Source organism: Chlorocebus sabaeus, chromosome 6, assembly GCF_047675955.1.
Source record: "Chlorocebus sabaeus isolate Y175 chromosome 6, mChlSab1.0.hap1, whole genome shotgun sequence".
NCBI lineage: Eukaryota > Metazoa > Chordata > Mammalia > Primates > Cercopithecidae > Chlorocebus > Chlorocebus sabaeus.
The window spans coordinates 55,027,959-55,043,646 of record NC_132909.1 but is presented as its reverse complement, the minus strand read 5'-3'; positions in this window follow the sequence as shown (position 1 = coordinate 55,043,646).

Below are 15,688 nucleotides of genomic sequence, written 5' to 3'. Positions count from 1 at the left end.
AAAATCAGTAATAAAATAAAATAATAAACTCTATGATGACTGCAAGTCACTCCATACCTTGAAAATTATGTTTACATCTAGGAGATATATATATGTGTGTGTGTATATGTGTATATATGTATGTATAGATCTGTATATATGTGTATATATATTCGTATAGATGTGTATATATGTATGTATATATGTATATATGTATGTACGTGTATATGTGTGTATATATGTGTATATATGTATGTATAGATGTGTATATATGTATATAGGTATGTATATATGTGTGTATATGTATATATGTGTGTATACATGTGTATATATGTATATATGTGTATATGTGTATGTATATGTGTGTATATGTATATATGTATGTAGTATGTGTATATGTGTATGTGTGTATATATGTATATATGTATATGTGTGTATATATGTATATATGTATGTATATATGTGTATATATGTGTGTATATGTGCGTATGTGTATATGTGTGTATATGTATATATGTATGTATATGTGTATGTATATATGTGTATATATGTGTGTATATGTGTATATATGTATATGTGTATATATGTATGTATATATGTGTATATGTGTGTATATATGTATGTATACATGTGTATACATGTGTGTATATATGTGTGTATATATGTTTATGTATAGATATGTGTGTATATATACGTACACACACATATATACACACACATAAGTTCTCACTCTATTTCCCAGGCTGCTGTGCAGTAGAGTGATCGTGTCTCACTGGAGCCTCAAACTCCTGGGCTCAAGACATCCTCCTGCTTCAGCCTCCTAAGTAGCTGGGGCTTCAGATGTGCTCCACCACACCCTGCGAACTTTTTAAATCTTTTGTAGAGATTTAAAGATTTAAATCTCCCTTTGTTGCCCAGGTTGGTCTCCAATTCCTGGGCTCAAGCGATCCTCCCGCTTTGGCCTCCCAAAGTGCTGGGATTACAGGCTTAAGACACTGCACCCAGTCTTCGGATACATAACTCAGTAGAGAAGTTGAGAAGTGAGGAGAGCATACTGAAAGGTAAGTCAGGGTGATGGGGGCTCAGAAAGTACCAGAAAGGCCAGGAAACAGATTCCACAAACAACAATTGGGTACTTACTGTATGCATGATTCTGCTAAAGGATTAACTGTGTGGCCATCAGAGCTAGAAAATACAGCTTTTCTCAATAATGAGCTCCCTGTTCACAGAAAGAATCAAGGATTGGCTGAATTTTGTGAGCTCTGGGGAAAGGTTTGGACTAGCAGATGTTTAAGGCTCCATTCTTCTGGAATAGTCTACAATTCCACAGCAGGGATTGAGTTTGGGGGAAAGATAGGAGGTGGACAAGAAACAGAAAATGAGGACACTGGCTGGGCACGGCAACTCATGCCTGTAATCCCAGCACTTTGGGAGGCTGAGGCAGGTGGATCACCTGAGGTCAGGAGTTCGAGAACAGCCTGGCCAAATGGGGGCCCACATGGTGAAACCCCATCTCTACTAAAAATACAAGAATTAGCTGGGCGTGGTGGTGGGTGCCTATAATCCCAGCTACTCGGGAGATCACGCCACTGCACTCCAGCCTGGGTGACAGAGTGAGACTCTGTCAGAAAGAAAGAAGGAAGGAAGGAAAAAAAGAAAGAAAGAGAGAAAGAGAGGAGAAAGAAAGAAAGAAAGAAAGAAAGAAAGAGAAAGAAAGAAAGAAAGAAAGAGAAAGAGAGAAAGAAAAGAAAGAAGGAAGGGAAAGGGAAGGGAAGGAAAGGAAGAAAGGAAGAAAGAAAGGCCAGGTGTGGTGGCTCACGCCTGTAACTCCAACACTTTGGGAGGCCAAGGTGGGTGAATCACTTGAAGCCAGGAGGTGGAGGTTGTAGTGAGCCGAGATCGCACCACTGCACTCCAGTCTAGATGACAGAGCAAGACTCTGTCTCAAAAAATAAAACAATCAAAAAAAAAAAAAAAGAAGAAGAAGAAGAAGAGTGGATGGTGGGTGATGATGTAGAGAGGTTTAGGAGGGCAGGTTTTAGGCGAAACCTCCCTCACTGACTCCTCTCACTGTCTTCTTCATCAGACACCCTCTTTCCTGCCTTCCCACACACGTACCGCTAAGACCATCTTCCCCAAGGTCACGATAGGATGCCGTGTCCCTGGATCTAATGCAGCCACCCACTTCTTATCTCACACAGCCTCCAGGCCAGCCCAGGACACTGGAGACTACTCCCACCTTCCCGAAGCCTTTGTTCCCTTGTTTGTTTGATTTCCTCCCTCTCTGGAAACTCAGAGCCTCCTCTTTCTCCTCCATTCCCTCCCAGGGCCACATCCTCAACCCCGTGTCTCACTTTCCATGGAGCTTCCATTTCTATCACTGGCACACCTATATTCCCAGTCTAGGTTTGTCTGTTTGTTTTGAGTCAGAGTCTTGCTCTGTCCCCCAGGCTGGGGTGCAATGGCGCGATCTCGGCTCACTGCAACCTCCGCCTCCCGGGTCCAAGTGATTCTCCTGCCTCAGCCTCCCGAGTAGCTGGGACTGCAGGCGCCCACCACCACGCCCAGCTCATTTTTTGTATTTTTAGTAGAGACAAGGTTTCACCATGTTAGCCAGGATGGTCTCGAACTCCTAACCTCAAGTGATCCGCCCACCTTGGTCTCCCAAAGTGTTGGGATTACAGGCGTGAGCCACGGCGCCCGGCCCACCATTATAGTATCATACAGAGTAGTTTCATTGCCCTAAACATCCTCTGTGTTCCACCTACTCATCTGTCCTCCCTCTTAACCCTTAGTAACCACTGAACTATACTATCTTCATAGTTTTGCCTTTTTCAGGATGTCGTAGAGCTGGAGAAGTACACAATAAGTAGTCCTTTCAGATTGACTGTGTTTTCCATTTAGCCATATACACCTAAGTTTCTTTGATGTCTTTTCACAGCTTCAGAGCTTTTTTTTTTTTCTTGCTCTATCACCCAGGCTGGAGTGCAGTGACATGATCTTGGCTCACAGCAACCTCTGCCTCCCAGGTTCAAGTGATTCTCGTGCCTCAGCCTCCCGAGTAGCTGGGATTACAGGCCTGCGCCACCACGCCCGGTTAATTTTTTTGTTTTTGTTTTTGAGGCAGAGTCTCGCTCTGTCCCCCAGGCTGGAGTGCAGTGGCACGATCTCCACTCACTGCAAGCTCTGCCTCCCCGGTTCACGCCATTCTCCTGCCTCAGCCTCCCGAGCAGCTGGGACTACAGGCACCCGCCACCACGCCCAGCTAATTTTTGTGTGCGTGTGTGTGTTTTTTTTTTTGAGACGGAGTCTCGCTCTGTCACCCAGGTTGGAGTGCAGTAGTGTGATCTCCACTCACTGCAAGCTCTGCCTCCTGAGTTCACGCCATTCTCCTGCCTCAGTTTTCCCAGTAGCTGGGACTACAGGCACCTGCCACTGTGCCCGGCAATTTTTTTTTTTTTTTTTTTTTTAGTAGAGATGGGGTTTCACCGTGTTAGCCAGGATGGTCTCGATCTCCTGACCTCCTGGTGATCAGATGGGCGGCCATCTCGGCGTGTGTGTGTTTTTAATAGAGGTGGGGTTTTACCATGTTGGCCAGAGTGGACTTGAACTCCAGGCCTCAAGTGATCTGCCCGCCTTGGCCTCCCAAAGTCCTGGGATTACACGTGTGAGCCACCGCGCCCGGCCTTTTTTTGTTTTTTGTTTTAAAGAGAGAGAGGGTCTGGCTGTGTCACCCAGGCTGTAATGCGGTGGTGCGATCACAGCTCCCTCCTCTCACTGCTCTGGGGATCTTGTGTATTGGTGGAGGCACCTGGGCCAGCATTCATCACGTGGTAAAGATGACACACTTCTGGCCTCCCTGATGGCCCTCCGGGATGTGAAACTCAACCCATCCAAGATGAAACTCATCTTCCCCACCCAGCCTGGCCCCTCATCTCCTGTCCCCATCTCAGCATGCAGCACCACCATCTACCTGCTTGCGAAAGGCAGCGATCTGGGCATCTTCCAAGGCTCCGCCCTCCCTCTCCTGGCCGCCTGTTCCCATCCATCACAGGCCCTGCCAATTCCATCTCCCAACACATTCTGCACCCGCATGTGCTCCCCAGCCCGAAAGCCACACCCTGGGGCTGACCTCGTTAGCGAAGCCTCCGCGGTCTACTCGGAATTGTCTTGGAAACACCAGGTCCCCCAAGGGCCACCTGAAGCCCACAGATGTGCATGGGTTTTACTGGACCAAGTTCTCAGGTCTGATTTTGTCACCCATATGTACGTGGTTTTCTTTTTCTTTCTTTCTTTTTTTTTTTCTTTTTCTTTTTTCTTTTTTTTTTTTTTTTGAGATAGAGTCTTGCTGTGTCGCCCAGGCTGCAATGCGGTGGCACGGTCTCGGCTCACTGCAACCTCCGCCTCCCGGGTTCAAGCGATTCTCCTGCCTCAGCCTCCCGAGTAGCTGGGATTATAGGTGTACACCACCCTGCCCAGCTTACTTTTTTAAAAATATTCTTGGTAGAGATGGAGTTTCACCATGTTGGCCAGGCTGGTCTTGAACTCTTGACCTCAAGTGATCCCCCTGCCTCGGCCCCCCAAAGGGCTGGGATTACAGGAGCAAGCCACTGTGCTCGGCCTGTTCATGGTTTTCAAGGGGACAATGATTCAGCCTGCTGGGGGACATTTGGCAATGCCTGGAGACATTTGGAGTGGTCACAGCTGGAGGGGGCTGCTACGGGCATCTGGTAGGTAGAGACCAAGGGTGCCGCTGAACGTTATGCAATGCACAGGACGGCCCCCACAGCAAAGAGTTATCCAACTAGTCTACATCTCATTAGTGCCGTGATCAAGAAACCCTATACTGGTACTACTCGAAGTGTGAACCGCAGCCTGCAACTGGTCCCAGGCTGTTGATTTCCCATTTAGATGAGAGAGTCCAGGAAAAAAAAAAACTTTCAGAACCTTTATTTATGTTTTTTGAGATGGAGTCTCACTCTGCTTCTCAGGCTCAAGTGCAGTGGCACAACCTTGGCTCACTGCAACCTCCGCCTCCCAGGTTCAAGCGATTCTCCTGCCTCAACCTCCAGAATAGCTTGCTCTACCACATCTGGCTAATTTTTATGTTTTTAATAGAGACAGGGTTTCACCATGTTGCCCAGGCTGGTCTCAAACTCCTGACCCCAGGTGATCTGCCTGCCTCAGCCTCCCAAAGTGCTGGGGTTACAGGCATGAGCCACTGTGCCCCAGCCAGCTTTTAGAATCTTTACAGGCTGGGTACAGTGGCTCACGCCTGTGATCCCAGGACTTTGGGAGGCCGAGGCAGTAGGATCACTGGAGCCCAGGAGTTCTAGTGCAGCCTGGGCAACATAGCGAGACCCCACCTCTGCAAAATAAAAAATAAATTAGCCAGATGTGGTGGCACATGCTTGTGGTCCCAGCTACTTGGAAGGCTGAGGTGGGAGGATTGCTTGAGCCTGGGAGGTCCAGGCTGCAGTGAACCATGGTCACACCACTGCACTCCAGCCTGGGTGACAGAGTGAAACCCTATCTCAATCAATCAATCAATCAATACATAGAATCATTATAGTAATTTGACATAGTAATTTTATGACAGCTGGGTTCATGTTCTGCATGCCTTTTAAATTCCTTCCTGTATTAATAGACTTTTAAATTTATTTATTTTTTATTTTATTTTTTAATTTTCATTTTCTTTTTTCCTTTTGTTTTGTTTTTTTTTGTTTTGTTTTTTTTTTTTGAGATGGAGTTTCGCTCTTGTTGTCCAGGCTGGAGTGCAATGGGCGATCTCGATCTCGGCTCACCGCAACCTCTGCCTCCCAGCTTCAAGCCATTCTCCCGCCTCGGCCTCCCGAGTAGCTGGGATTACAGGCGTGTGACAACATGCCCGGCTAACTTTGTATTTTTATTAGAGATGGGGTTTCTCCATGTTGGTCAGGCTGGTCTCAAACTCTCAACCTCAGGTGATCCGCCTGCCTTGGCCTCCCAAACTGCTGGGATTACAGGCGTGAGCCACCGCACCTGGCCTTTGATTTTCATTTTCTTGGAGACAGGGTCTCACTCTGTTGCCCAGGATGGAGTCCAGTGGTGTGATCACAGCTCACTGCAACCTCCAACTCCTGGGCTCAAGTGACCCTCTCGCCTCAGTCTCCTGAGTGGCTGGGACTACAGGCTTGTGCCACCTTCCCCAGCTAATAGACTTTTTAAAGAACAGTGTTAAATTTTCAGAAAAATCAAGTAGATGGTACAGAGAGTTCGAGTACACTCATTCTCCCCCAACACATACACGATACAATTTCCCCTTTTATTAACATCTTACACTGATATGGCACATTTGATACAATGAATGAACTAATTTTTTTTTTTTTTTTAGACAGAGTATCGCTTTGCTGCCCACACTGGAGTGGAGAGATGCGATCTCAGCTCACTGCAACATCTGCCTCCCAGGAATGAACCAATATTGATACATTTTTAGTAACTAAAGTCCATTCTTCATTCAGTTTCTTCAGCATTCCCTTAATGTCCTTTTTCTGTCCCAGGATCCCATGCAGGATTTCTTATTTATTTATTTATGACAGAGTCTTACTCTGTCATCCAGGCTAGGGTGCAATGGCATGATCTTGGCTCCCTGCAACCTCCGCCTCCCAGGTTCAAGCAATTCTCCAGCCTTAGCCTCTCAGTTCCTGAGAAACTGTCCCAGTTGAATGGAAGGAGATGATTAAATGTCATGTGAGGCTGGGCGCAGTGGCTCACGCCTGTAATCCCAGCACTTTGGGAGGCCGAGACAGGCAGATCACTTGAGGTCAGGAGTTCAAGACCAGCCAGGCCAACATGGTGAAACCTCGTCTCTACTAAAAAGACAAAAATTAGCCAGGCGTGGTGGTGGGCGCCTGTAATCCCAGCTACTCAGGAGGCTGAGGCAGGAGAATCACTTGAACCCAATGCGGAGGTTGCAGTGAGCCCAGATCTCGCCACAGCACTGCAGCCTGGGTTACAGAATGAGACTTTGTCTCAAAAAAAAAAAAAAAAGAAATAGCCAGGTGTGGTGGCACCTGCCTGTAGTCCCACCTACTCAGGAGGCTGAGGTGGGAGGATTGCTTGAGCCTAGGAGGTGGAGGCTGCGGTGAGCTGTAATCACACCACTGTACTCCAGCCGTGGTGGGATCAAAAAAAAAAAAAAAGATACATACTAACAACATAATTTCTGACTGTCAAGGTTGTCTTTGACCATCTGCTGGAGTAGTGTGTTAGATTTCTCCACTGTATCCTTTTTTTTCCTCTTTCCTCCTTCCATACTGTGCTCTTTGGAAGCAAGGCACCCTTTGTGGCTTACACCTAAGGATTGGAGAGTTACATTCCACTCCTTGAGAGTGTATCTACATGCATTATTTGAAATTCTTCTGCAGGGGAAGAAGTCCCTCATCCCCTATTATGAAATTACGTGCTCCTTTTTTTTTTTTTTTTTTTTTTTTTTGAGACAGGGTCTTGCTCTGTTGCCCAGGCTGCAGTGCACTTATGCAAACAAGGCTCCCAACCTGCAGCCCCAACCTCCCTGTCTCAAGCAATCCTCCCACCTCAGCCTCCTGAACAGCTGGGATTACAGGTGTGCACTGCCACACCCAGCTAATTTCTTTAATTTGTTTTATTTGTAGTAGAGATGGGGTTTCACTGTGTTGTCCAGGCTGGTCTGGAACTCCTGGCCTCAAGCGATCCTCCCGCCTTGGCCTCTCAAACTGCTGGGATTAGAGATGTGAGCCACCAGGCCTGGCCTGCTCATTTCTTGACATCAGTATAGACTCTCAAATATTCATTTTATACTTCGGATTATGTACTTCGGTCATTTTTTTTTTTTTTTTTTTTTGGACAGGGTCTCTGTCTGTCATCCAGGCTGGAGTACAATGGTGCAGTCATAGCTCACTGCAGTCTCAAACTCCTGGGCTCAAAAGATCCTCCTGCCTCAGCCTCCCAGGCAGCTGGGACCACAGGCATGCACCACCATACCTGGCTAATTTTTAAATTTTTTATTTTTCAGCCTGGGGAACATGGTGAAACTCCATCTCTACTAAAAATACAAAAACTTAGCCGGGCATGGTGGTGTGCTCCTGCACTTCCAGCTACTCGGGAGGCTGAGGCACGAGAATCATGTGAACACAAGAGGCAGAGGTTACAATGAGTTCAGGTCTTGCCACCGCACCCGCACATCAGCCTGGGTAACAGAGTGAGACTCCATCTCAAAAAAAAAAAAAAGAATGGGACCGTGTGTGGTGGCTCATGCCTGTAATCCCAGCACTTTGGGAGACTGAGGTGGGCGGATCACCTAAGGTCAGGAGTTCAAGACTAGCCTGGCCAAAATGGTGAAACCCCATTTCTACTAAAACTACAAAAATTAGCCGCGCATGGTGGCGTGCGCCTGCACTCCCTGCTACTCGGGAGGCTGAGGCACGATAATTGCTTGAACGTGGGAGGCAGAGGTTGCAGTGAGCTGAGATCGTGCCACTGCACTCCAGCCTGGGTGACAGAGTGAGACTCTATCTCAAAAAAAAAAAAAAAAAAAAAGAAGAAGAAGAAGTGGTCCTTCACCAGGGAGAGTTTGGACAGCAACAAAACACCCTCCAGCATCTCCTTGCATTGCTCCTGGCTGCACGCCAGGAATAGTGACCTTCCTGGAGTACCAGCTTGGGCCTTCCCCAGGGCCTCTGTCCTTACCATTTGCTCTGCCCAGAATGCTCTTCCCCCATCTGCTTCTTTTCATCGTCCCATTCCCTGCCCTACCTCTCCCTCCTCCTGGAAAAAGCTTGCCCCCGAAAGCAGCTCCCACCCTGACTGTCACTAGCCATTTTGCTAGACTGTGTGATTGTCCCAATATTTTATCCCTAGGTGAAATGATTCCTCCCTCCCTCCCTTCCTTCCTTCCTTCCCTCCCTCCCTCCCTCCCTCCTTCCTTCCTTCCATCCTTGAGACGGAGTCTTACTCTTTCGCCCAGGCTGGAGTCCAGCGGCACGAACTTGGCTCACTGCAACCTCCGCCTCCTGGGTTCAACTGATTCTCTTGCCTCAGCTCCCGAGTAGCTGGGACTATAGGCACGCACCACCCCGCCTGGCTAATTTTTGTATTTGTGTGTGTGTGTGTGTGTGTGTGTGTGTGTGTGTGTGTGTGGAGACAGGATCTCACTGTGTTGCCCAGGTTGTTATCAAACTCCTGGGCTCAAGCGATCCGCCCACCTCAGCCTCCCAAAGTGCCGAGATTGCAGGCGTGTGCCCAGCCAATATTGTTCTTAAAAATTATTTTGAGGCTGGGCACGGTGGCTGGGCACTGTGGCTCACACCAGTAATCCAGGCATTTTGGGAAGCCGAGGTGGAAGGATCGCTTGAGGCCAGTTGTTTGAAACCAGCCTGGGTAACATAGCCAGACCCATCTCTACAAAATAGATTTTAAATTAGTAGGGTGTGGTGGTGCACACCTGTAGTCCTAGCTACTCAGGAGGCTGAGACAGGAGAATCGCTTGAGCCTATGAGTTCCAGCCTACAGTGAGCTATGATTGTGCCACTGCACTCCTGCCTGGGCAACAGAGCAAGACCCTATTTCTACAAATATATATATATATATAAAACATATATATAATATATAACATATATTTATATATATAACATAATATTTACATATATATACGCACACATATATATAAATAATTCTTTTGAAATATTTTGGACATGTCTCCCTGAGGTACCTGGGGAGTGCTGATAATAAACTCCATACTGGCCAAGCGTGGTGGCTCACACCTGTAATCCCAGCAGTTTGGGAGGCCGAGGTGAGCAAAGCACTTTAGGTCGGGAGTTCGAGACCAGCCTGGCCAACATGGTGAAACCCCATCTGTACTACAAAAACAGAAATCAGCCGGGGGAATTGGCAGGTGCCTGTAATCCTAGCCACTCGGGAGGTGGCAAGATCTCAGCTCACTGCAATCTCTGCCTACCGGGCTCAAATGATCCTCCTGCCTTAGCCTCCCAAGTAGCTGGGATTACAGGTGCCCGGCACCACACCCATTTAATTTTTGTCATTTTAGTAGAGATGGGGTTTCGCCATGTTGCCCAGGCTGGTCTTGAACACCTGACCTCAAGTGATCCACCCACCTCGGCCTCCCAAAATACTGGGATTACAGGCATGAGCCACTGGGCCCATCCTGAAGGTCGTAGACGTTGAGAGAAGGGTGAACCAGCCTCGCAGTGGAAGGGCTGCAAAGTGGCTCAGCTGGTGGACCCTAGATTCGACTCAAAGCTTCCTTCCATTGGCCTTGGTGTATGACTCAGGTTTTCCATCTGTAAAATGGGTACAATCCTCATTATGCTGGTGTTGGCATGAGGATTAATGAGACGATGTCGGGCATGTAACACACTCAGAAATTGTCATCTATGCGTCCGATCCTTGAAGTGCACACACAGGCAGAATTTTGCAGATGATTTTATGGGGTTTCATGTACTCCCCCAAACCAAATCCTGAACTCCTGACCTATAAATCCTCTAAGTCATCCCCACCCCCAGCTTAATAACCAGGCTCTGTCTAATGAGTTAGGAGGCGTGAGAGCCCAAAGAGCTCCAGGTGTGGGAGGAGGCAGGAGGCTGGAGGGGGGCTCAGGGAGGGGCCGCCCCATGGGCACAGGGCAGCCAGTGTGTCTGTGGCTGCCTGGGCCATAGGAACAGGCCCCCAGGGGCAGGTGGGATCTCGATTCCAGCCGGCAGTGTGTGGGTGGGGCAGTCTAGAGCAGCCAGGCTTTCCAGTCCGCCCAGTGTGGGGGTTGGGCCAGTGGAGGCCCCTGGAGGCAGGGGCAGGAGCACTCGACCTGCACCGACACCTCTGGACCTGGACGGTCCCCAACCCATCCTTCCCAAGCTGCAGCCCCCTCCGGGGATGGGAAGCTGAACCTGTGTGTCCACCCCACTTCTCCCGGATTGTGTGTGAGCAAGTCGCATTTGCCGCCTTTGCTGGGTTTGTCCTTGGGGTCCACAGAGGTCCTGGGAACCATCCCAGCGAAAGCAAACCCGGCAAGACACGCCAAGCCCACAGAGGGGCAGGGCGTGGCGGGAGCACCCTTTCCTGCTGGAAATGCTTCCCCGGGTCGGGAGCCCCAGGTCTCCAGATGGGGAAACTGAGGTCCAGTGGGGAAAGGACCTTGTTTAGGTCCTTCGAGGGGACTGGGACAGGAGCGGGGGTATGTGTCACCCATACCAGCACCTGTGCTCACACACATAGACACTGGCCCCTTTACGCACCCACACCCACTCCTGCACGGGCACATCCAGACAGGAGCACCCACGCCCCAGCTCCCCTCCCTCGGCACACCCACCCCCATGCCTGCTCACAGGCTCCGGACCTTGAGACCCACGCCCCAAACACACGTGTGCAATGCAAGTCAGGGGGGCCCTGCAATTTCTGGGGTCAGGGGTCTTGGGGGCCGGCATGCTACAGCCTCTTTCCATTTCATAGGTTTTTTTTTTTTTTTTTTTTTGAGACAGAGTTTTGCTCTTGTTGCCCAGGCTGGAGTGCAGTGGTGAGATCTTGGCTCACCTCAACCTCCACCTCCCAGGTTCAAGCGATTCTCCAGCCTCAGCCTCCTGAATAGCTGGGATTACAGGCATGCGCCACCACGCCCGGATAATTTTGTGTTTTTATAGAGATGGGGTTTCTCAATGTTGGTCAGGTTGGTCTCGAACTCCGGACCTCAGGTGATCCACTGGCCTTGGCCTCCCAAAGTGCTGGTTTTTTTTTTTTTTTTTTTAGACGGAGTTTCGCTCTTGTTGCCCAGGCTGGAGTGCAGTGGTGCGATCTCAGCTCACCGCAACCTCTGCTTCCTGGTTTCCAGCAATTCTCCTGCCTCAGCCCCCCAAGTAGCTGGGATTACAGGCATGCACCACCACCTCTGGCTAACTTTTTTTTTGTATTTTTAGTAGAGATGGCTTTCTCCATGTTGGTCAGGCTGGTCTTGAACTCCGGACCTCAGGTGATCTGCCCACTTCGGCCTCTCAAAGTGCTGGGATTACAGACATGAGCCCCTAGGTCCAGCTGTTCTTTTGTTTTTTTCTTTGTTTTTTTTTTTTGTTTGTTTGTTTGTGTTTTTTTTTTGTTTTTTTTTTTTTTGAGATGGAGTCCTGCTCTTCCGCCCAGGCTGGAGTGCAGTGGCGTGATCTCAGTTCACTGCAACCTCTGCCTCCTGGGTTCAAGCAATTCTCTTGCCTCAGCCTCCTGAGTAGCTTGGATCACAGGCGCCCGCTACCACGCCCAGGTACCTTTGTATTTTTAGTAGAGGTGGGGTTACACAATGTTGGCCAGGCTGGTTTCGAACTCCTGACCTCAGGTGATCCCCCTGCCTCGGCCTCACAAAGTGCTGAGATTACAGGCGTGAGCCACTGCGCCTGGCCTGTGTGTTATCTTTTTACGTCTCACTTTCTGAGTGCATTTGTGTGCATGAAGCTGACATTTACATCTGTGTGAATTTGTGAATATTGTGTTAGTCTGTGAACATTTTCCCTCATTCACAAGGTGACAAGGTGCGTGTGTGTGTGTGTGTGTGTGTGTGTTTTCTGAAAGTAACACACTTTTCTTTCCAGGCTTGGAAAGAACGAACTCACATAAACACTTGTGTGTTCACAATTACATGCAGCTAAGAGAAATGCAGGAGATATTTTGACAAAAATACAATGGAGGGCCAAGTACAGTGGTTCATGTCTGTAATCCCAGCACTTTGGGAGGCCGAGGCAGGAGGATCTCTTGAGCCCAGGAGTTTGAGATCAGCCTGGACAATATAAGGAGATCCCATCTCTACACAAATTAAAAAATTAGCCAGGCATGGTGGCTGCAGTGAGCCGTGATTGTGCCACTGCACTCAAGCCTGGGGTTACAGAGTGAGATCCTGTCCAAAACAGCAACAACAACAACAGCAAACAATGGAACACAAAAGCAAATGTTAAAATATTAAAAACATCTGGCCGGGAGCGGTGGCTCACACCTGTAATCCCAGCACTTTCAGAGGCTGAGGCGGGCAGATCACCTGAGGTGAGAGGATCGAGACCATCCTGGCTAACACAATAAAACCCCATCTCTACTAAACATTCAAAGTATTAGCCGGGCATGGTGGTGGGCGCCTGTAGTCCCAGGTACTTGGGAGGCTGAGGCAGGAGAATGGTGTGAACCGGGAAGGCGGAGCTTGCAGTAAGCTGAGATCACGCCACTGCACTCCAGCCTGGGCAACAGAGCGAGACTCCGTCTCAAAAAAAAAAAAAAAAAAACTCCACAAATCAGCACTTAGACTTTACAAATAAACACACAATCGCACTTCTGTACACAAACACTTGTACTCAACACGTTCACACACACCTCCATACTGACAGACACAGTCAGATTCATACACAAAAATGCATTCGGTCACACAAATATGCAATTCCTAGATAAATATGCACATTTGAACACTCACAAAAGCAGTCAGAAACGGGCATTCTTTATTTTTATTTATTTATTTTTTTTATGTGACTGAGTCTTGCTCTGTCACCCATGTTGGGGTACAGTGGCGCAATCCTAGCTCACTGCAACCTCTGCCTCCTGGGTTCAAGCGATTCTCCTGCCTCAGCCTCCCAAGTAGCTGCAATCACAGGTGCAGGCAACTACGCCTGGCTAACTTTTGCATTTTTAGTAGAGACGGGGTTTCACCATGTTGGCCACGCTGGTCTTGAACTCCTGACCTCAGGTGATCCACCCACCTCGGCCTCCCAAAGCACTGGGATTATAGGCGTGAGCCTCCGCACCCGGCAGAAACAGGCATCCTTGCACACTTACACCTGCTTTTATGCTTACGCAATGTGTCACAGGCACCCACCATGTGTTCAAATCCACAAAGATACTCACATGTAAACATACATATATGCACAAAAATATAGTCAGGAACTGCTCATCATAGATCACACATCCGTGTGCATACAGCCAGATTCACATACTCAAATACAAACCCACTTAGACACACATCCTCATCTCCACACAGAGCCTTCTCCCAGCACACACTGCAGCTACCAGAAGAATATACGAAGACACTTGCAAATACACCCAGTACAGCTACTCGAGGACACTCATAGACACAAATAGCCACGCCCTGCAGAAATATATGTACTTTTCTTTTTTTTGAGACAGAGTCTCACTTGTTGCCCAAGCTGGAGTGCAGTGGCGCGATCTCAGTCTCCGCTCCCTGGTTCAAGCGATTCTCCTGCCTCAGCCTCCCGAGTACTTGGGATTACAGGCATACACCACTATGCCCGGCTAATTTTTTTTTTTTTTTTTTGAGACGGAGTCTCCCTCTGTCGCCCAGGCTGGAGTGCAGTGGTGCAATCTCGGCTCATGGCAAGTTCCGCTTCCCGGGTTCACGCCATTCTCCTGCCTCAGCCTCCCGAGTAGCTGGGACTACAGGCGCCCACTCCCAGGCCCGGCTAATTTTTTGTATTTTTAGTAGAGACGGGGTTTCTCTGCGTTAGCCCGGATGGTCTCGATCTTTTGACCTCGTGATCTGCCCGCCTCGGCCTCCCAAAGTGCTGGGATTACAGGCATGAGCCACCGCTTGGCCTGAAATACATACACTCTTTTTTTTTTTTTTTTTTTTTGAGACGGAGTCTCGCTCTGTCGCCCAGGCTGGAGTGCAGTGGCGCGATCCCGGCTCACTGCAAGCTCCGCCTCCCGGGTTCACGCCATTCTCCTGCCTCAGCCTCCCAAGTAGCTGGGACTACAGGCACCCGCCACCTCGCCCGGCTAGTTTTTTTGTATTTTTCAGTAGAGACGGGGTTTCACCGTGTTAGCCAGGATGGTCTCGATCTCCTGACCTCGTGATCCGCCCGTCTCGGCCTCCCAAAGTGCTGGGATTACAGGCTTGAGCCACCGCGCCCGGCCTACATACACTCTTAATGTCTCTCCATACTCCTGCATTGACAGAGACATCAATAACACCCTCATACAACACAGTACGTTTAGATGCACAGAGACAGACATACTTACATGCATTCCAACAACAGACACACAGCTGGGCCTGGTGACTCACGCCTGTAATCCCAGCACTTTGGGAGGCTGAGGTGGGTGGATCACCTGAGGTCAGGAGTTTGAGACCAGCCTGGCCAACATGGTGAAACCCCGTCTCTACTAAAAATACAAAAATTAGCCGGGAGTGGTGGCCCACACCCATAATCCCAGTTAATCGGGAGGCTGAGGCAGGAGAATCGCTCGAGCCCCGGAGGCAGAGGTTGCAGTGAGCCGAGATTGCGCCACTGCACTCCAGCCTGGGTGACAGAGTGAGACCCTGCCTCAAAAGTAATAATAATAATAATAACAACAATAAAACAGACACACACACACTCGTCACTTCCATCCTCAGGATACACGCATCTATATAATACAGATCCTTGTACACACAAATTAAACACACACTTACACGTGCCCAGATACATACCCCAGACACACACACACCCCTAGACACCCCCCAGTATACTTGGTCACCACCCAAATGCATTCAGAGATACACACACAGATACGAAGACACACATAGTCTTGTGTCTTCATCAACATAATCAGAAACAGGTGCACCCAATCACACGCTGCCTGCGGGCCCGGCGTTTATTGCAAGCACGTGCAGGAGCTCCTATGCCTAAGGGTAGACACTGGGGCTGGCACACACAGAGGGTCCCTA